General features: G+C 43.1%; 1 protein-coding gene across 6 annotated transcripts in view; it reads left to right on the top strand.

The window, feature by feature from the left end:
- Positions 1 to 21,908, top strand: part of ZNF536 (zinc finger protein 536) — a 706,926-nt gene that overhangs the window by 110,745 nt on the left and 574,273 nt on the right. For all 6 annotated transcript variants that reach the window (XM_077288720.1, XM_077288722.1, XM_077288721.1 and 3 more), the window contains exons 2-3: positions 932 to 991; positions 1,438 to 1,514. The gene's annotated coding sequence lies outside the window, so the exon portion shown is untranslated. The remainder of the gene's footprint in view (positions 1 to 931; positions 992 to 1,437; positions 1,515 to 21,908) is intronic.

Here is a 21,908-nt window from a genome sequence, read left to right on the forward strand (position 1 = left end):
TTCTGGGGTTTAATAAATATTTATGGTCCTGTGTCCAGTACATTGCTGATTGGTTTGACCTTTTTGTACTACTTTGCGTAGTCACTCATGAGTTTCTATGTAGCTTTGGGTGATAAGATTTGATCATTTATGTGTGATAGAGACGTTTGGATCCTTGGATCTAAGGATATTCCTCCTGTTTTGATGATTAAGTAATTGGTGGAGGCTGGAATAATCCTGATATATAAATAGTGATATTCGCCAGTCACAGATGATGCCTGGAAGCGATGGATCTTTTATGAATGTTTTATAAGTCAATTAAAATAGCTTCAAAAGCTGGTTACATCTAATGAAGAATGGACTCTCTGCCCTGACCACACCAGACGAGGCCAGAGGAGAAGAACTGGAGGTCACCGGGGGCCTGCGGCTGATGGGCTTTATTTCTTATTCAGTGCCAACTAAGACTGGCATGTATGTTTGGAGAAAATATTCACCCAGGTGACCCGCTGTGCCCCAGGAATATGAACTAGTGCCGATATGTACTCATAGCTATCAGATCAAATATAAAAGAATGTTCTAGAACAAGACTGTGACCCTTTAATCTATAAGGCAGGGTATCTATTCGTAAAGCCCAAGGTTTGTTACTGAGGTATGAGGCACTTGATGCCTCCTAATTCAGGAAACAGAGATGAGACCGATACATATGAAATAAGTTACATAAATCGATAAGAAACACTTTCATAAATACAGTATTTATGTTAAGCCACACGTCCCACATTCATGGACTCGGTACGGACCCCCATATATCAGGCTGTTGAGTTTAGGTCAAGATCCATGGCCGATCTGGACCTTGTAGTTAGTACTCAGTCTGCCGGATGTGTGAAACTGGCCTTGGGTACATTCTTACCTATAATTGTACATTATAACAATCCCCATGTGCTTTATTTTACAGAACAAGTTTGAGTCCGGTGTGTACCTCCATCAAACTGACCTCTGAGCGCAATATCCACAGGTGAGTCCCCAATATCGTATATGACTTGTAAGCCCTCCTCGCCATTCAGTGTCATACACGATGTGTTCACCTCTATACTCAGAATCTTTTCGACTCTTTATGTATGTTGGAGTGATGTCAGAGTTGTAATATGTGCTCTGAGCCAATCCGAAGTCTCCTAATGCCGCCCTTTTAGTCTCCGCCAATATAATCTCACTGTAGGCCGGTAGAGGTGGAGAGACAGTAACATGAGCCCTCCCTCTCACAGCATAAGTCTCTTACAGACACTAAGAGAGAGTCTTCTGCAGCTGCATCCCCCTCCTCCTCCTCCTCTCACTGTCTAGTATTTACTGTGTTCCTTTTTTGGATGGATTTGTGAATAATTGTTGCTTCTTAATAATTATATTGATTAGTAATAATACTAGTAGATGACTGATAATGGCACTGTTTCTCCATCTCTTCTCCAGTAATGATTGTCCGCAGTGTCTCTTCGTTCAGTGCTTCCCCGTACAGACTGATCTGAATTTTTGAGTTTACAGGCCGGGTAAGTCTGATTGTATTGCTTCATTCCGATGTCCACATGACAACTACTCTGTGCTGAACCCGGAGTGTAGTCAGCAATATTCTGCTTACAATTTACATTGTTTCCTAGCTAAGTCTTCCCTTCATTCTCTGCATCTTATTTTCTCGGGAAATTAGTCGCCCACCTGTCAACCCGTAAGAGATCCTTCTACTGGTGGCATCCCTCAATTAGTACTGCCTCTTAGTACGCGTCAGCACTCTTCTCATTGTATGGCTAGAAATCGTCCAGCTTGTAGTCCTCTAGGTCTCTCCAGTAGTGTCCTCATGTTTTTCCTTCTGAAATGTCCAGAGTCTCGGAAGAGTTGTCAGATCTCCCTCAGTAGCCTCCCCGTGACCGAACTCACATTCATAAAGCAAGAACAGGGAATGAGCTGCTCCTTGGGGGCAGGGCTACGAAAAACTTTATGGCACACAGAGAAGCCTTTGCACCGATTGAACAAAAACATGTGCAGCTGCAATATTTGTCTGTAGGAGGTGCCATTTTTGGGGGGGTCAGGGAGTGTTTGCAGTGTATGCATGATGCATACCTCACAACATTGGATGACAGGAAATATGAACGCATACTGTGGCATGTTTCGTTCACTAAGCCACACACCTAACCTTGCCCAGTTAATTTTGTGTTCCCAAACACAGAAATACTGTTCCTAGTGAAGCCCCCTAGAATTAACGCCAACTACAATATTCATTTGCCATGTTTCTCAACACATAAGGATGTCACCATAGTGCAACGCCCTTCACACATTGGATGCCTACATGGTGCCCCATTCACAGTATAATGCTTTCCCAGTGCACCCCTACACTTTATGATGCCATCACAGTGTCCATCATACAGTATGAGCTCCCCTGTGGCCTCACACTTTGATGCCCCTATAGTGGCCACATACAGTATGATTCCTCTACAGTGCCACCTTCTAATATGATGCCCCAACATTGCCCTTCACAAACTGATGCCTACCCCCCAGTGCCCCTCTCAGAGTATAATGCCTCTTACAAAGTATGTTGCCCCCCCCAGTGCCCCTCTCACTATATTGCCCCTCACAAGGTATATTGCTCACACAGTGCCCCTCTCAGTATGATGCACCTTGCAAGTTATATAGCACACACAGTGCCCCTCTCAGTATGATGCCCTTAATAAGGTATATTTCTCATACAGTGCCCCTCTCAGTATGATGCTCCTTGCAAGGTATATTGCTCACACAGTGCCCCTCTCAGTATGGTGCCCCTTGCAAGGTATATTGCCCACACAGTGCCCCTCACAAGGTAAATAGCACACACAGTGCCCCTCTAAGTATAATACCCCTCACAAGGTATATTGCCCACATAGTGCCCCTCACAAGGTATATCGCACACAGTGCCTGTCTCAGTATAATGCCCCTCACAAGGTATATTGCCCCCACAGTGCCCCTCACAAGGTTTATTACTCACACAGTGCCCCTCTCAGTATGGTGCCCCTTGCAAGGTATATTGCCACACAATGCCCCTCACAAGATATATAGCACACACAGTGCCCCTCTCAGTATAATATCCCTGACAAGGTACAATGCCCACACAGTGCCCCTCACAAGGTATATCGCACACAGTGCCCCTCTCAGTTTAATGCCCCTCACAAGGTATATTGTGCCAACAGTGCCCCTCACAAGGTATGTTGCTCACACAGTGCCCCTCTCAGTATGATGCCCCATACACAGTAGGATATCCCCACAGTGTCCATCACATAGTATACTTCCCCAAAAGTCCCCCTTATACATTATGATGCCCTCACAGTACCCTTCATACTTTATTATGCCCCACAGTTTCCCTTATACGTTATGATGTCTTAACAGTGCCCCTCACACAGTAAGATGCCTCCAAAGTCCCCCTTATATATTATGAAGCCTCCACAGTGCCCCTCACAGTGAGATACCCCCAAAGTGCCCTTTATAGATTATGGTGCTCCACATTTCTGTCCCATCCATCTGGTCCCATTCCCATGATGAGCGGAGGAGACCTCTGCCACTGTATCCTGTGTGAGGCTCTAGTGTCGTCATCTCACCTATTACGCTGAGCTGCAGAGGGCATGTACAGGCTGCGTGGTGGAGTGGGGAGCTTATGGCTCACTGCTCCACCCTTGTGTTCAACTGTATCTGCTTCCCAAGGGCGCAGATAAATTTGAAGCAGTGACATACCCTGACCTCACAGGACAGTTTGCCTAATCTATGAATGTCCCACTGGAACTGGGACAGTTGGGAGATAAGTACTTGCTGTGCATTTAGTATGTAGTCATTTGGGTACTTTCATGTTGTTAGTTTTTATAGGGCGTACTTAGCTCAGGAGCGGTGAGAAGCGCTCATATCCAGCCCTTTGTAACACACCGGTGAAGTCTCTCTTGTAGCTGACAACCACCGTACACCTGACATGAGGTTAAGCCGCAATCTGCAGACTCATTACTTGGGGTCCTCTAGTTAACATGTCCAGCCGAAGACGTCAGCACTGCCAAGACATTTCTGTCGAGCCGGGAAACGTGGAAGGAGCGAGCCTGTAGACGATTGCCATCAAGGCTTTCAGGGAGGGAGCCGTATGTATACCCTCTCCAGCACGGGAATGATTTCAGAGTAGGTGGCAGAAACGGGGAGAGCGTTTTGTGCTGTCACTTCACAGAATGTCACCGCGCTAAAGAGATTTTGCCGTCTAGAAAATCACTTTCTGGATAGAAGCCGCTGCTGCTCCAACCTGATAGCATTATGCATCAAGAAATTAATTTTGCATCGTATACAATTTATGTGTCTTATGGGCCACCTTGTTTAAAAAACTGCTTACCTCCCGAACATGAGAATTTCCCTGAGTCTGACTTACTTTTATTTTTGGCTTTTTTTTGCCTCTCCGGCAGTCAGACTTGAATTTGCTGTTTTATTCTTACCTTCTTAGTAAAAATCCTTTTATCACACAATAGGTAATTTATATCCATTACAACCCTTTCAATCGTATTCAGCGAGCCTGTCAGTGCCTTTGGCACAGTAATGATTAATGTGATCTAATAATAGGCTGCCATTATAATACCTTAGTAAAACATGTACTAACATCCCATTCACATCTCCCGAATTCATAGCTTCCTATAACATTTGTGCTGAAAGACAGGATTACTGTTTTGTGGCTCTCCCCCCATCCTTGCTACTCAGACGTAATGAAATTTACTATCGCCAGCCCTCGCTGCCAGCATGGGAGGGGGGTAAACTCAACAGTAAGGTCTGCATTGCTTCAGATCAGTATATTAACCCAGACACCTGACTGTTATGCAAGGGGGTTTATATGTAATTATATATTAAAACCTATACAAGTCATCTCTTATTTTAGCTGATCCGCTGGATTCTCTAAAACTGTATAGATGGAATAGTGAAAATAGTATTAATGGTGCCCAGAGTCAGGGTAGGGGGTAGGCAATTGCCTAGAGCGGCATTGCAAGAGGGCGCAATTTAATGACTCAAAATAAAGAGATTTATGTTAAAGGTTTTGGGGGCAAATAAATAAAGTATTGTCCATCAGCTGATATGAAAAAGTATAACCAGTAGGGCATTCTTAATCCCCTGCGATCATGGCCTGACCCACTGCTGATACCCAGGGTACAGATATAATGCAGGATGATATTGGGTCGTCTTTGGCTGCTGAATTTGGCCATCAGTAGATAAAAATTTTAGACCCCCATCACAAATTAAATATTATAATATTTTCTTAGTCTTATAGTGGAAATATAAACTTAAGGTGGTCGGAACGAAGAAAGAGCTGGTGATTCGGCTGACGAGATTGTAGATTGGGATGCCACAGAAGCTAATATACAGTGACTGACTATAAAAATACCAAGGAGGTTGTTATAAAAGTGGAATTTCAGGATGACTTTATTTATAGCAAGAAGATTGACCAACAAGGGATGGTGGGACTTGTGCCCAAAAGGAACGAGCAACCAATTCTGTTGAAATCGCACTGGTCCTGAGATCAAGCCAGTCCTGACCTGGGCACCCAGTGGAGAGTGGGCCACCACATATTAACAGCCATTGTCTCATTTGCATTTGTAGATTTATGTGACTCATTTATTCAATGGAAACCACATACATGTGATCAACTTTCCACTGAAGATTGGGCTAGCGCTATTCCGAAGAGAGTGTCACATGATATTAATATTATTGTAGTCTCCTATGAAGGAGGACATTTTCCGGTTCCTATAACTTCCATTAACTGAATGGAAGACATGTAAATGCGGTCATCTCTCGACCAAAGACTGGGCCAACCCAAGTTTAGACCCTCAGTGGGGTAACAGATGATTGTAGCCATTCTCGATTAAAATGAATGTCTCTTTGAGGAAGAGCACATGCAGGTTCTCAGAACTCTCATTCATTCATTCAATAGAAACCTTGTACAGTATGTGTGGTCAAGTCTGCAGATTGGGCCAGCCCTAATGCAATCCATCAGTGGAGAGGTGGTCACCACATAATTTCAGCTAATCTCCACTGAAATTAATATTAGTTGTAGTGAGGACTGAAGGTAATCCTAAATTATAATTATTTAATGGTATCCTTGAATATGCGGTCATCTCTCAATTTTAGGTTGGGTCACTTCCCGTCTAGACCTTTAATGAAGAGGTGACCATCATCACCATGTAGTCATTCTTCCCCGAATATAATGTTAGTTGTAGTATCCTATAAAGGAAAGAATTTATAAGCTCTTGTGACTCTCATTAATAAAAGCCAAGCATACGTGGTCACCACTCCAGTAAAGATTGGACCAACACTCTTCTGCTCCCTCAGTGGAAATTTACATAGTTACATAGTTATTAAGGTTGAAGGAAAACTTTAAGTCGATCTAGTTGAACCCATAGCCTAACCTAACATGCCCTAACATGTTGATCCAGAGGAAGGCAAAAAAAAACCATGTGGCAAAGAGTAAGCTCCACATTGGGGAAAAAAATTCCTTCCCAACTCCACATACGGCAATCAAACTAGTTCCCTGGATCAACGCCCTATTAAGCAATCTAGTGTACTGTATATAACCTGTAACATTATACTTTTCCAAAAAGGTATCCAGTCCCCTCTTAAATTTAAGTAATGAATCACTCATTACAACTAGTGTTGAGCGATACCGTCCGATACTTGAAAGTATCGGTATCGGAAAGTATCGGCCGATACCGGCAAAGTATCGGATCCAATCCGATACCGATACCCGATACCAATACAAGTCAATGGGACTCAAGTATCGGACGGTATTCCTGATGGTTCCCAGGGTCTGAAGGAGAGGAAACTCTCCTTCAGGCCCTGGGATCCATATTAATGTGTAAAAGAAAGAATTAAAATAAAAAATATTGCTATACTCACCTCTCCGACGCAGCCTGGACCTCAGCGAGGGAACCGGCAGCGTTGTTTGCTTAAAATTCGCGCTTTTCCTTCCTTACGTGAAGTCCCGGCTTGTGATTGGTCGCGTGCCGCCCATGTGGCCGCGACGCGACCAATCACAGCAAGCCGTGACGTAATTTTAGGTCCTTCAGGATTTTAAAATTACGTTCTGGCTTGTGATTGGTCGCGTCGCGGTCACATGGGCGACGCGACCAATCACAAGCCGTGACGTCACGGGAGGCTGGACACGCGCGCATTTTAAAATGAAGGACCTAAAATTACGTCACGGCTTGCTGTGATTGGTCGCGTCGCGGCCACATGGGCGGCACGCGACCAATCACAAGCCGGGACTTCACGTAAGGAAGGAAAAGCGCGAATTTTAAGCAAACAACGCTGCCGGTTCCCTCGCTGAGGTCCAGGCTGCGTCGGAGAGGTGAGTATAGCAATATTTTTTTATTTTAATTCTCTCTTTTACACATTTTTACATTAATGTTGTTTCGATACCGATACCCGATACCACAAAAATATCGGATCTCGGTATCGGAATTCCGATACCCGCAAGTATCGGCCGATACCCGATACTTGCGGTATCGGAATGCTCAACACTAATTACAACCTCATACGGCAGAGAGTTCCATAGTCTCACTGCTCTTACAGTAAAGAATCCGCGTCTGTTATTATGCTTAAACCTTCTTTCCTCCAGACGTAGAGGATGCCCCCTTGTCCCTGTCTCAGGTCTATGATTAAAAAGATCATCAGAAATGTCTTTGTACTGTCCCCTCATATATTTATACATTAACATAAGATCACCCCTTAGCCTTCGTTTTTCCAAACTAAATAGCCCCAAGTGTAATAACCTATCTTGGTATTGCAGACCCCCCAGTCCTCTAATAACCTTGGTTGCTCTTCTCTGCACCCGCTCCAGTTCAGCTACGTCTTTCTTATACACCGGAGACCAGAACTGTGCACAGTATTCTAAGTGTGGTCGCACTAGTGACTTGTATAGAGGTAAAATTATGTTCTCCTCACGAGCATCTATGCCTCTTTTAATACATCCCATTATTTTATTTGCATTTGTAGCAGCTGCCTGACACTGGCCACTGAATATGAGTTTGTCATCCACCCATACACCCAGGTCTTTTTCATTGACGGTTTTGCCCAGAGTTTTAGAATTAAGCACATAGTTATACATCTTATTACTTCTACCCAAGTGCATGACCTTACATTTATCCCCATTAAAGCTCATTTGCCATTTATCAGCCCAAGCTTCTAGTTTACATAAATCATCCTGTAATATAAAATTGTCCTCCCCTGTATTGATTACCCTGCAGAGTTTAGTGTCATCTGCAAATATTGAAATTCTACTCTGAATGCCCCCTACAAGGTCATTAATAAATATGTTAAAAAGAAGAGGGCCCAATACTGACCCCTGTGGTACCCCACTGCTAACCGAGTGTGCTCCATTAATAACCACCCTTTGTTTCCTATCCCTGAGCCAGCTCTCAATCCACTTACACATATTTTCCCCTATCCCCATTATTCTCATTTATGTATCAACCTTTTGTGTGGCACCGTATCAAAAGCTTTTGAAAAGTCCACATACACTAGGTCCACTGGGCTCCCTTGGTCCAGTCAGGAACTTACCTCTTCATAGAAATTGATCAGATTAGTCTGACATGAATGGTCCCTAGTAAACCCGTGCTGATACTGGGTCATGAGGTTATTCCTCTTCAGATACTCCAGTATAGCATCTCTTAGAAAACCTTCCAGGATTTTACCCACAGTAGAGGTTAAGCTTACTGGCCTATAATTTCCGAGTTCAGTTTTTGTCCCCTTTTTGAATATTGGCACCACATTTGCTATACGCCAGTCCTGTGGTACAGACCCGGTTATTATGGACTCTTTAACCCCTTAATGACCGCCGATACATCTTTTAACTGACCTGAGATATAAGAGAATAGCCTCCTCATACAGGAAACAATCCAGTAGCTGTTGGCTGTACACTATAGCTGACAACTTGCTGCATCAGCCATGATCAGTGTTTGCACTGTTCAAATCTGTTTAACCCCTTAGATGCTGCTGTCAATAGTGCCTACATCATATAAATGGTTAACAGAGTGTGGGGGCTTCCTCTTTATCCCAATTGGTGCCGTCAGATCATGATTGTGTAGCCCTGATGTTTGCCATGGCAATTCACGACCAAATAGCGGCATCAGAGTCTGACGGCTGTTGTAACCTGTTCAGAAGTTAGCGGCATTTAGGTGGTAAAAAATACACATTTTAATTTCTGTCATGCCAGTTTGCATTAATTCCTGAAAGTCACCTGAAGGGTAAATAAACTACCTAATTGCAGTTTTCAATATGCCTAGGGGTGCTGTTTTTAGAATGGTATAACTTTTGGGGGGTTCCAATATATGGGACCCCTAAAGTCACTTCAAACATGGGTAGGTCCCTAAAAAAAATACATTTTGTAAATTTCCTTGAAAAAATGAAAAATTGCTGCTACATTTTTAAACCTCCTAAAATGCTAACAAAATAAAATAACATTTTACAAATGGTGCTGATGTAAAGCAGAGATGAGGGAAATGTTATTTATTAACGTTTTGCTGTGGTATGACTATCTGGATTAAAGGGATCATCATTCAAACTTTGAAAATTGCACATTTTTTAACATTTTTCTCAAATTTCTGATATTTTTATAAATAAACACAAAATATATCGACTTAAATTTACCATTATCATAAAGTATAATGTGTCACGAAAAAAACTATCTCAAAATCACTGGGATTTGTTGAAGCGTTCCAGAATTATTACTACATAAAGTGACACTGGTCAAATTCCAAAAATTTGAGGTCTATCAATGACTGTACTTAATTCCTGCAGTACTCGGGGGTGTATCCCATCCGGGATTTTTAGACGCCGCCGTACTTCCTGCTGAGTTAAGCAGGTGACATTTAATGGGGAATTTTTGTTATCACTAGTCATTTTGTCTGCCATGGGATTTTCTTGTGTAAATACTGATGAAAAAAGTCATTTAGCATATTGGCTTTTTCCTCATCCACCATTTCACCCAGACTATTTTTAAGGGGGCCAACACTATCATTTTTTAGTTTCTTACTATTTACGTAGTTAAAGAATATTTTGGGATTATAACATCCTTCTCCAACACATTTCAAAGGTGTCCATTCTTTTTTTTTTACAAGTTAATTTTCTAATTGTTTCATTACCAAAGTTCGTTGGGTGCCAGTTCGATGATGGATGGAAACTTGCATCCACCAAATTTTAGCATATTTAAGTGTACATTTCCTGCAGTACTGGCGATGTAGCAGCACCCCTCCCCCCTTTCTTAATAATCTGCATTCATATGAAGCCCATTTTGTCCTCCTCTTCGATTTCTTATTTTTAAAATTAGAGCTGACATGATTAGAATTTAGCTTCCAGAGTCCATTCGTATCTCCAAATCCATATTTATGTTCTGATTGAGCTTTCTGTCGTATATTAGTATCTTTTGTTTATGGTCTCCTATGCGCATATCAATTTATCTATTAACCTCAAGTATATATTTTATTATTTTTTGCCTCAGCTATAAATATTGCCTGCATAGCCTGTGCATTGGAACAGATATTGACAATGTCCGGACTTGATTAATTTCAAGGTGAGGATATGCTTGGAGAGCGAAAAAAAAGGCGAGGAACACGAGAGGCAATAATTTCTTAAAGAAGAAGAAAATTTACTGAGATCGCGATTATTCCTTCTACGCTCTAATGTTACTGTTGAGTTATTTTTGCCAATCTCCACTTCACAGTCGGCCATTTTGAACCTGTTCTTCACTAGGCTATTATTATGATTTTGGCCTCCCTCTCATTGTTTAGAGATTACAGTGTGGACTCTGTGGTATCGCATTGGGGCAATATCAATAGCTTTCAGGACTGAAGGACCAGGATTGGTCTTTTGTGTAGAACGTGAACCAAGGATGGCTATTGTGTTCAATGGCTTCTTGTCATGGTTTTCTCCTTGTATCGCTGCCATGTTGAAAAAAAGTTGGTTGGAGGGCGGTGGAGTGATTTTAGCATTAAAGTTACCTATACACATTGGCCAAAATGATTAACTTGGGTAGGGCATGCCAACTCTCTTGTTTGCATGGGGACCTCACATCTCTACCCAACAAACAATGTCAGGAAAAATAAGGATTGGATATGCTGACTTTAAAAATGAGTCGTCTTGCATCAATTACATGACTCTTATTGATGTCATGCTTGGCCAAATCGAGCATGCATGGGTATTGGGAGGAAAATCCAACAACTTGTGAAAGTGTTTGGACATCTTACAACTAGGAAAGGGTCTGTCTATGTGAGGAGGTCAGAGACATAAGAGAGCCAAAAGGAGGTTTGTTGGTTTGTGGGACATGAACAATAGAGATGTTATACAGTTGGTCAAAGGCAGAAGAAAGGCAAGGATAATTCGAATGGTGGGCTATGCCATGATAGAAGGAAGGTCAAAAACATATCTGTGCATGTAAAATTGAATGAGCTGTGACAACCTATAGGTTTCTTATATAGTTTCTTGTTTCTAGACCCAGAAAGAGGGTGAAAAACCAAAGATTTAGATAATTTGACTATATAGCACCCCTGAAAGAGTTTATTACAAGAAGCTTGAGCATTTAATGTATATTATAACAAGTAGCATATGTCCTGGAAATAGAGGCACCTGAGTTGTTGTAGGGCACATTCTCTTGACTCTCTGTACAAATAGCTCCTCAAACCAGAAAGTTTGGCATCACGTTGGTTAATGGATGCTGGCAGCCAATGCACATGCGAGTGTCACTTAGAGACCAAAGAAGAGCGAGATGCATTATAAATTCTCTGCAGACATACATCCAAAACCTTGCCAAATATAGACGAAAGATTTACCGAAGTCAGCTGAGAATTTATGATCACTTTGGGAAGCTGCCATGCCACTCTGGGGGATACCCTCCACACCGAGGACGATGTGAGTGATGGTTAATGGACATTTAAATGAATGTCGCTTAGAATGCTAATGACTGTCACACTTTTGTGAATAACCCCCTTGTCACAATTGCAATTTGGGTGAGATACAAAGGTCTCCAAAGTCAGTATGTGTAGAGCCAAGCGAGCAATCTTGCCATTACAGAGCAACATAAACTGAAATATATTGTATTGGGGGAGAGGAAGAGCACAGCCCTGACCTACCCAAGCTCCATCATATTTAGTATATTATCTCTACTTCTATTACTGTTCTAAGTGTTAACAAAGTGTTATGGTGCCATTAAGTCCAAGAATATAGTTGACCACCAGTTTAGTCTACTGTTTACCCTTTAACCTCCATTATCATTGTCTTGTACTCTTAGTCTTGGATTAAATCTTCCCAGAATAAATTTAGTAATTTCAGGACCATTCATTTTAGGATCCTCTTACGAGGACTCCACAATCATTAGGAAAAAGTCATCAAAGCCTTCCATGTTTATGTGTTTTAACTGAAGTTGAGCAAAATGATTCTCAGGACCCTGGTCCAGCGGTCACATTGGTAGTTCATGGCCAATGGACCAGAGCCTTGTGAATCTTATCATGCCTGCCAGCATCTTCGATGACTTTTATGATTAGTAGATCCGTCACAATGACGTTGCACTACACCAACTACTCAGAAGAGGCAGCGGGGACACTGGCAGGTGGGAGAAGGTTCACAGGGTTCTGGTCTGGGCAGCCACCTTGCACTACCAACATGTACCATTGTTCTCCAAATGTTTTTGCTCAACTCTTGCATTTTGGTCTGTTGATGATCTAGGAAATGAAGGATTGGGTATCTCAGGTGAGTGAAGATGCCACTAGAGATGTCTGGCAGCGATATTTTTTTTCTCTACTGAGAACACGTGGCAGAACCAAGCACCCTTGTGTATGGGTGGGTGAGAGTAACAGCTGTTGGCCAAACAAGTGTTGGGTTGAAGCTATAAAAGGTGTATGGCTTTCATCATAGAGCTTGGTCACCAGATTGGAAGCCCAACTTGAACGATGACCTTCTCCGTGTGACATAATTGATATGGAGAGTGATGACATTGTGACATCACCCCTAAAGGTTGTGGCTCATCTCTATGGATACATGTATGAGATGTTTAGGTTTGGCGGATGTCAGCAATACTTGACATCTGCCATATTTAGTCGGTGACTGAGGACTTATTTGCTTGCAGCTGAACATTGCCTCTAAGAGATATCCGGGCGATGTTAGACGCACACAAACAATATATCATAACAAAGAAGCTTAAAGAAGCCAACAGCTGCTATCAGTCAGGAGCAGTTAATGTATCCGTCATATTCTGCACTAATCCCTGACGTCGCCCATCTCACTTACAGCTAGATCGTGTCCTAGTAACTCATCTGTCTGAGCAAAAATTGAATGCAACCTAAAGGTGACATCACGGTACCACCAGCAAAATGGCCCCGCTTCCCTTCACCTGCTCGGGTCAAGAACCCCTCATTTAGATGGGAAATGAAGGCTCCCTGTTTGTTATTGCCGTCTTGCTATTGTCTTAAACGCACGCTGATTATAGCTTTCAGAAAGTGCTCGTTCTCCTTCAAGTGACATATGTAGGTCATCCTTCCGTGATAGGAGGAAGACAGAAATGTAAATATTATACATTGCAGTTACGGGATTAGAACATAACAACCAGTGCAGGATACCTTCTGGAAGGAGCACAAAGCACATTAACAATAAGACGTAATCCCGACTTCACCCAACATGCAATTACAGGAGCCTTCCCACAACTTCCCAATTATTATTAATTATTATTTTTTAGTATTTTTTTTTTTGTTTTTGTTTTATTAATTCCTGTTTGGAAATCAATCAGGGTTTGGAAAAGAATTTGGTTTTTCTTGTCGTGATTCGTACTTGAGGGTGAAAACATATTAGGCTCTAGAAGATGTTTTCCTCTCTCAGGTAATGTTAGAACGTGATTCAGCATTCGGCAATCAACATAATTAATTATCTGTTTTGCATTCACTCAAAAACATCTTCTAAAATCAACAACAAATAAATGCTATCTCTTTGAAGCAACATAAAACACTAGGAAGCTTCGTTTGTTGCCCCATACTCGCGAGTTGAAAGTTAAAGCTCCTGCTTTATACTGCAGGAAGAGCGGGGGAGTATGGTCCCGCTGTATGGTTAACGCCATGGGTTTTCTTTGTTTTAGATGTTTTATGATATAACCTCAGATTCATATTTGATACTTTAAGGGGGACTTAGTGTATTATTATTATTATTATTATTATTATTATTATTAATGGCCTTTAAATAGATCTCGAGCCATGGCGACTTGATGGATGTACGATCTGTAGGAAGATCAATCTTGTGAAAGCCTAGATAGGTCCACCAGGGTCTTTTCTGCCAATATCTTGATAGTATCAAGCCATCAGGTTGCTGTTCTTCCTCTATGCCTGGTTCCTTTTTTCTTCCGACCATGATCTCCTTCTCCAGTGATTGATCTCTTCATATGATGAGTTCAAAATAGGCAAGTCGTAGCTTGGTGATCCTTACTTCGAGAGACATGTCTGACTTGATTTGTTCTTCTTGCCATCCATGGTATTGATAACATCCTTCTGCAGCTCCACGTTTCAAAGGCATCGATTCTTATTTTGTCTTGTTTCTTTATCGTCCAGATTTCACATCTGTATGTTACCACAGAAAAGACCAGACTGTGTATGAACCGTGTCTCAATTGCCAGTGAAATATTCATCAATTTGAAGACCTTGTCTTGTGGTTGCTGTTCTTCCTCTCCACTTTGTTTCTTCTATTCTTCCGACCATGATGTCCTTCTCCAGTGTTTGCTCTCTTCATATGATGTGTCCAAAGTAGGCATGTCATAGCTTGTTGATCCTTGCTTCAAGTAACATGTCTGGCTAGATGTGTTCCAAAATTGATTTGTTTGTTCTACATGCCAGCCATGGTATCGAGAACATGCTTCTCAAGCACCACATTTCGAAGGCGTTGATACTTGTTTTGTCTAGTTTCTTTATCGTCCAGGTTTTGCATCCATATCTTACTATAAGTGAGTGAGAATTAAATATAAATCTCCTACTTTTCCCATTTCATGCACCCCGGCAGTGGACCAAAAAAACAACTGTGAAGGAAACATGGCACAATCTTTCACCTCCAGTTATGATAAACGATAAACTCTTGGATCTTCAAATTGAGGAGGTGTATGTTTGCTTGGTCCTTTCTTGGGCTTGTTATATAAACCTTTTCCAAGAAGAAAATGCATCGCCCATTTTGATGTTCCAAACTTTAACCATAGTACCATATTTTTAGGAAAGGAGGCGGACACACTACTATTTTCCATCTATTGTTGGTGTGAAGGCACTTTGGGTTGGTTACTAATTTTATCTGGGATGTTCTAGATCTCAAGGAGAGAATGGAACCGGCCTGAGCTTATGGAACTTTCTTGTTTGGCCTTTATGGTTTGTTAGATAATAATGGAAAAAAAATGGTAACCCGAATTTTCTCATGGGAAGGGACTATTCAACATGGGTATTTATCCTGTATGATCAGTACTGTTGACCTCCCTTCCATACACTCTCACATTGCTTATCAATACATGCAGTGTTGGGCCATAAGGACATCATAGTGGGGGTTCTTTGCTTGGGACTTCCCCCTTACCCAACTATTTTTATTTTTGGCCAACCAATGGGCTGCTGAAAAAAATTGATATCTCAGGAAGTATTGGGGGACCCATTATGGTCATGCACAGTGTCCTCATTCCCAGAAGGAGATGTCCAGGTGGGGACCTTTGGAAATGTAGCCATAGTAAGAAGAGCACTTAATGGGGTTGCTTCTTGAAGACCGCCACTGCCCTCAGAGAGTATTTAGATATCAGAGATGTTGCAACCACTCAGGAGCATGAGCCAGAATGGAGACCTGCTCTGTAATTGTGGCTCTCGTACCTAGCCATTCCTCTGAATGAGAGATCACATTTTGAAATAGCTTCTTCTCTAGTGCACTCCTAGGTATTACAGGCTGGAAAATCAGACAGATCTGTTGAAAATCTTTTTGCAAAACCACATAATTAGTGATTCGGAGGAGAGGATGCTCCGCTCTCATTTCTTAAGTCCTGGCGCTCCATGAAATATCTTATGAAATATGCAGAATTTCAGGGCCTGAAAACAACAAGGTGACAGGTCCTTTCCTAGCTGGTTTCCCTAGAGTCAGTCATGTAACCTTTTGCGCTGGCGCATTGGTATCACTGAATCGTCTTGTAATGTAACTTGACTGCACCTTTGTTTCCCGTCCTCCCTGTGAGAGTGTCGCTCGCTCAGATCTTCACCAGCCCACGTTTGTTTAATCTCTGGTCTTCCCTGAAAAGCTTCAGGCTCTTTAGGTCTTTGCTGTTTTGCTAGAAAATCTCAGCGTGGTAAATAGCGCTTTCTTCTTTCCTAAATTGGAGCGTGCACATTAGCATTCAAAACCTTCTATGGGTGTAAGGAAATCTGTAAATAAGGAGCCGCCGCTCCACCGACAGACTCGTAACTGAGGTTGCTCGTCTGGTGGTCTGTAAGGGCCTAAGGATTTTTCCTTGATAGTCACCGGAAGGGGCGGTATAGTATCCAGTTGAATTGCTCATCCCTTTAAAACTGCATCTACCATATTTTTCGGACTATAAGACGCACTACACCATAAGACGCACCCGAAATTTTCAGAAGGAAAATGGGGGAAAAAATAATAATGCATCAAATCGGTGTTATAGTCCTGAATTCAGCTTACCCCGGGGGGATCAGCAGCACTGGTGGAGCAGAGTCACAGGGGGTGTTTGGTGATCCGGCGATATGACCCAAACTGGTGCGCAGGTTCTGTGGTGCTCGGCAGTGTGGGGGGCTATGGTGACATTTTGTGAAATCACGGAGCCCCCGCACATCCATTGCTGCAATGCGATGGTCTTCGAGAAATCCCATCCCAGTGCTCGTGTTCAGCAGTGTTCGGTGGTACTCGGTGGTGCACCGTGCTCCGGCAACATTTTATGAAAGCCCGGAGGCCCTGCACTTCTATTGCCTCAGTGCTGTGGCCTCCGGTAAAATGGCCACCGGAGGTGGCGCATGCGCAGATTGAGATCTCGGCAACGAGATCTTGGACCCAAGATCTTAATCTGCTCATGTGCTGCCTCCGGCGGCCATTTTCCCGGAGGCCACAGCATCAAGGCAATAGAAGTGCGGGACCTCTGGGCTTTCACAAAATGTTGCCAGAGCAACGCGCACCACCAAGCACCGCCGAACCTGCCGCACCAGGCTGGAATGGGAGCGAGATCATCGGAAAAATCGCCCGACTCCTGTTGCCACCTCATTAACTGTAAGTACATTCAGACTATAAGACGCTCATCCATTTTCCCAAAAAAAATTTGGGAAAAGGGTGCGTCTTATAGTCCGAAAAATATAGTAATAGCTTTTGGAAGACAAATAATCCAGCACAGAACTGCCTGATGGTCCACAATCTTAATACAAATGCATAAGCTGCACGGCCATCGTACCGGCAATCATGATGACCCGTCTTGCTGGATAGTCTACTTTTTACATCCTGTTTTCTTAGAAGAGTGTCCTGAAAATAATCTGGTCGCTGGTTTCTCCAAAACTGGATCCTTAGCGGTCAGTAGTGAGGAGCATGGCTACAAGTGTCTAATTCCTCTACAGCACCACCACTGGGGAAATGAAACACTGCATGGTCTAGTCCTCCAGAGGGTCCCAAACTGAAAAATCCCTGTTCTGTCAACTCAGAATGGCCGGATAGAGTATATTTTACAAGGCAACATTTTCTGGTTGCAATCCAAAATGGAGCCCTTTTTTCAGAGCTGAGGCCCCATCACACCCATTTATCCCATATTTGCCTAATTTGAAGTCCAATTGGATGCTGTATTGCAGAAAACAGTCCAGGATCACTGGATTCTGAGAGATTTCGAGTGGTTTTAGTTGCTAGGGAGGACCGGGACTGTTCCAGGATGTCTGGGAAATCTTCCATTTCTGGTGGGCTCCAGGAGAGTTGACAAATATGGGGTATTTTATAACAAAACTTTTAACAGAGAGCTGGAATGGTTTGTAAGGGAGAGAGCAATAATTCATGATAGGGTCACGCCTTGGACAAAGGACGCAGGTATCATCGCCCCTTGGGCATCACCTGTACCCCTGTAATGCCAACTTGGTGTTTCAATGCCATTTTTTTATTTTCGCGGTCTAATATTAAGTGACTTCTAATTCTAAAAATACTGCAGAGCCACTTCTGTGCTGAAAAGCCTCTTGGCCTCGACCTCTGCGTCCTCCCAGCCCCATTGTTGAAAAGTTTCCCTGCACACGCTCCGTGCGACGCGTGGATAGAATAGGAGCATTTGTGCAGCGTCTCGGCCCCGGCCTGATACACATCTCCATGAAATGTGAATATATTCAAGGCCACTACAATTACAGCCCCGTATTTATCATGACACCATTATCTGCAGCGCCTTGGGTTGCAGATGGTGCTTTTAACAGGTCAGAAGTTAGGTAGATTAGGCAGGGATCAGCGGCAAAGTCAAAAGAGCAGCCGTGAGAACAAATTTCCCCTCGTCTATCTCTCCTCGTCAGGTATTTCAGGGGAGACATGACGTCTGTGAAGGCGGCTGCAGACTGCTGTCGTGGGAGGAACGCCACCGATACACTTCCGAGACGTCTGAAACTTTCTAGTATAAGAAATATCCGCAGCCGCTTCTCCTCGTCGCCTCACAGGGGAAAAAAACGGAACATTTCTTTGTAAATAAGACAATTACATCTCGACGAGCTCCAGAGGCGCAATTTAGGATGACATTAACACTTTCCCAAGGTTTCACGTCTCTGCGCCATCACCTTCATCTCCGCTGGTCCGGAGATTCCCACCAGCCGTGTCACATGGACTGGAAACAATGTATCGAGTTTTATTTCCATGTGACATGATAATATACAGATAAGCGTCTGTTCACACCAGTCATGGGAGCGGATCAACGTGACAGACCTAAATGGTGCCTCACCGTCCCTATTTCCTTCATTTTACTATCCAGTTTTACGTGACAGTGACCTAATCACTGCCCCAAATAGAGGCAAAATCGTCTCTTGAAATACTCTGTGCTGCTGGAATCTCCCGCTACGTAAATCTGAATCTGTGATCTCTGGTCCTGTCATATTCAACCATGCCCTTACTAATAGGGTACTTATCGGCTAAAATACTCTGTGCTGCTGCCAACTCTGCTCCTTCCACTATGTAACTCTTTCTATGATTCCACTTTGTCTTTTGTCCTCTTCACATCATGACGCTGCCCCTTCCAGATTCAACTCCAATGAGTGGACTAAACCCTGGTCTCCAGAGCATACTCTCATTCCTGAAATACTTTGTGCTTCTGTTCACTCCCTGGGCTATGTAATTCTTAAGTTTTTGACCTCAACCTTTCCTTCCTCAATTCATCTCACAGACACATGCAGTCATGGTTGTACTAACCCATGAATTGCCCACTCCGCTCTCCTGAAATACTCTGTGCTGTTGCAGAAATTGCCCTCTCCATGTCACCTGTCTTATCCATGTTTTTTGGGGGTTTTTTTTTCTGTGCTATGTTGTGCTTAAATATGTGATTCTTCAGAATTTGTATTAGTCTATGCCTGATGAAGAGACCTGTGTAGTCTCGAAAGCTTGCAAATTGTTACCATCTTTTCAGTTAGCCATTAAAAGGCATCAACCACTGAGGACTCTCAATTCTAAACATTTTTCTATCTACTGGCTAACAGGGTACAAAGATATATATCTTTCCTCTCCATTTTGTTACTCACAGTTTTCCTCATTTCCTCCTCACATTATAATCCTTACTATCCCATTCCTTAATATCCCTCTATCTCTATCCTTATCCCTTACCATAGCCCTATCCTTGTCCCTATCCCTATTTCTATCCCTATCCTGATCCCTGGCCCTATTTCTATCCCTATCCATATCCCTATCCTTATCCCTTATCCTTATCGCTCTCTCTAGCCCTATCCTTATTCCTATCACTATTCTAATATTTATCTCTATCCCTGTCCCTTATCCTAGCTATTTCTATCCCTATCCTTATCACTTATCCTTATCCCTATCTCTATCTCTAGCCCTATCCTTAGCCCTATCACTATTCCTATCCTTACCCCTATCCCTATCTCTAACCCTATCCCTTATCCTAGCCCTATCATTATCCTTATCCCTTATCCTAGTGTGGCACCCCAGGAGTCCAGTTGCCACAGTGGCATTGCCTCCCTCTCAGGGAGTAATGTGTTAACTGGAATCAAGGAGGGGTCCCCTTACCAGGTGTCAATAGGAGAGAAGTAGAGCAGAACCTGGGGAGTGGAGTTGTGATTAAACTCGCCCCAGAGCTGAGTGCTAGGAACCAGATACTGGAGTCCGTGGTTGCGTGGGTACTGAAGTCCTGGCAGCAAAATCCGGAGGGCAGGAGACTGCAGGTCTCCTGGCCCGATCTAATACCCGGCGGCACAGCAGCATACCAGAGCCTGGATCCGACACAAAGGAGCCGCACCTGTGATAGGCTTGAGCTGCCTGCCATGCGGGCAACGGTGAGTTTTTAAAAACAGAGAGCGACAGTTAGCAGCAGGAGGGTGAGCTGTTAGGCAGCAAGGAAAAAGGCCTCCGTACCTACCTGGCCAGGTGTATCTAAAATTGCTTCCAGGCTGCCCAGCTCTCCATTACGATCTGTTACCAGTGCCCCGGTCTGTACTATCAACCATCAAGTAAAGGAAAAGAAAACTACAGTCCTTGTGTCCTCCAGTGATCTCTTGCACCCTGAGTCCTGCACCACATGGTACACGAAGCCTGACATAGACGGGACTGGTAGCCCTGGGGCCCCGCTCCACCTGTGGGGAGCAGAACCGTCCCAGCTGCGTCACCATCAGCCCCAGCAGTCTCCTTTAGCAGCATCGGCCATCCGTTGCCGAACACCACAGGTGGCGTCACGTTAAATCCCATATACATAATCCCCATTTTACGGCACAACCAGGGCCACGGAGTCGGGTCACAGCCCCATGACTTCCCCAAAGAACTTTCCGACCTGGTTCCGAGTACCCCACAGCCCTGGTGGGCATGTCACTAGCCCTATCCTTACTAATATCATTTGGCTTCGTCCTTGCAACCAATAGGTGAATGGACAGGTCACTGCCACTCACATGCTCAGCGCACTCTTCTTCTGCTGTGATCGTCCCCTTTGGATTGATTGGCTGCAGCCACTCCGATGTAACACATAGACATCCAAAAGATGAAGAATGACGGGCCGCAGTCGCTCGCTCTCCGGACTGATTCACCTAATAACGATGATTCCATTTAAAGAAAGTTATTTCTATATAGATTAAAAAAAATGTCGGTGTTAAAGTTGCTGATCCTAATACACATTGCGATGATTAAAAGGACATTCCGCTGCCGTTATTCATCCGAGTATATAATGCATAACTGATTAAAAGAAAAGTTCGGGATTGATGTGCACTTAAGCCTACAGAGAGATTTACATTTATGGCAGAGATTCATAAGTACTTGGACGCATCGCAGACATCCTTCATAACAAAAGAGACATCTGATGGTCATGACTGCTGCCAGAGAAGCCTCTGCCTGTCACTGATCAGTGCTTCCTAGCTTTATAATACCTGTACTAAGAAATGCCTGGAATCCAGAGCGAACTGCTGGATTATCAAATGTTCTGGATTATTGGATGACCATAGGAAGGTATATGACATTTACCAACCCAGACACCCAAAATATCAAATAATACTGTAAAATCTGCCACTCATATGTCCCATAAAGAGATATTTCTGCTTAGGATTTTATTACTGATTTTTTTTTTTGCCGGATTATCACACTTTATTCCTGGCTTTTTCTACTGTATGGATAGATCCATTAAATTTCTCTTTTTTTCCCAGTCTTTCTAGACTGAAAAATAAATTACATTTTGTGTAATATTTAGTTTACAGTTGATTTATATATAATTT

This window comes from Ranitomeya variabilis, chromosome 2 (assembly GCF_051348905.1).
Source record: "Ranitomeya variabilis isolate aRanVar5 chromosome 2, aRanVar5.hap1, whole genome shotgun sequence".
In the NCBI taxonomy this organism is placed as follows: domain Eukaryota; kingdom Metazoa; phylum Chordata; class Amphibia; order Anura; family Dendrobatidae; genus Ranitomeya; species Ranitomeya variabilis.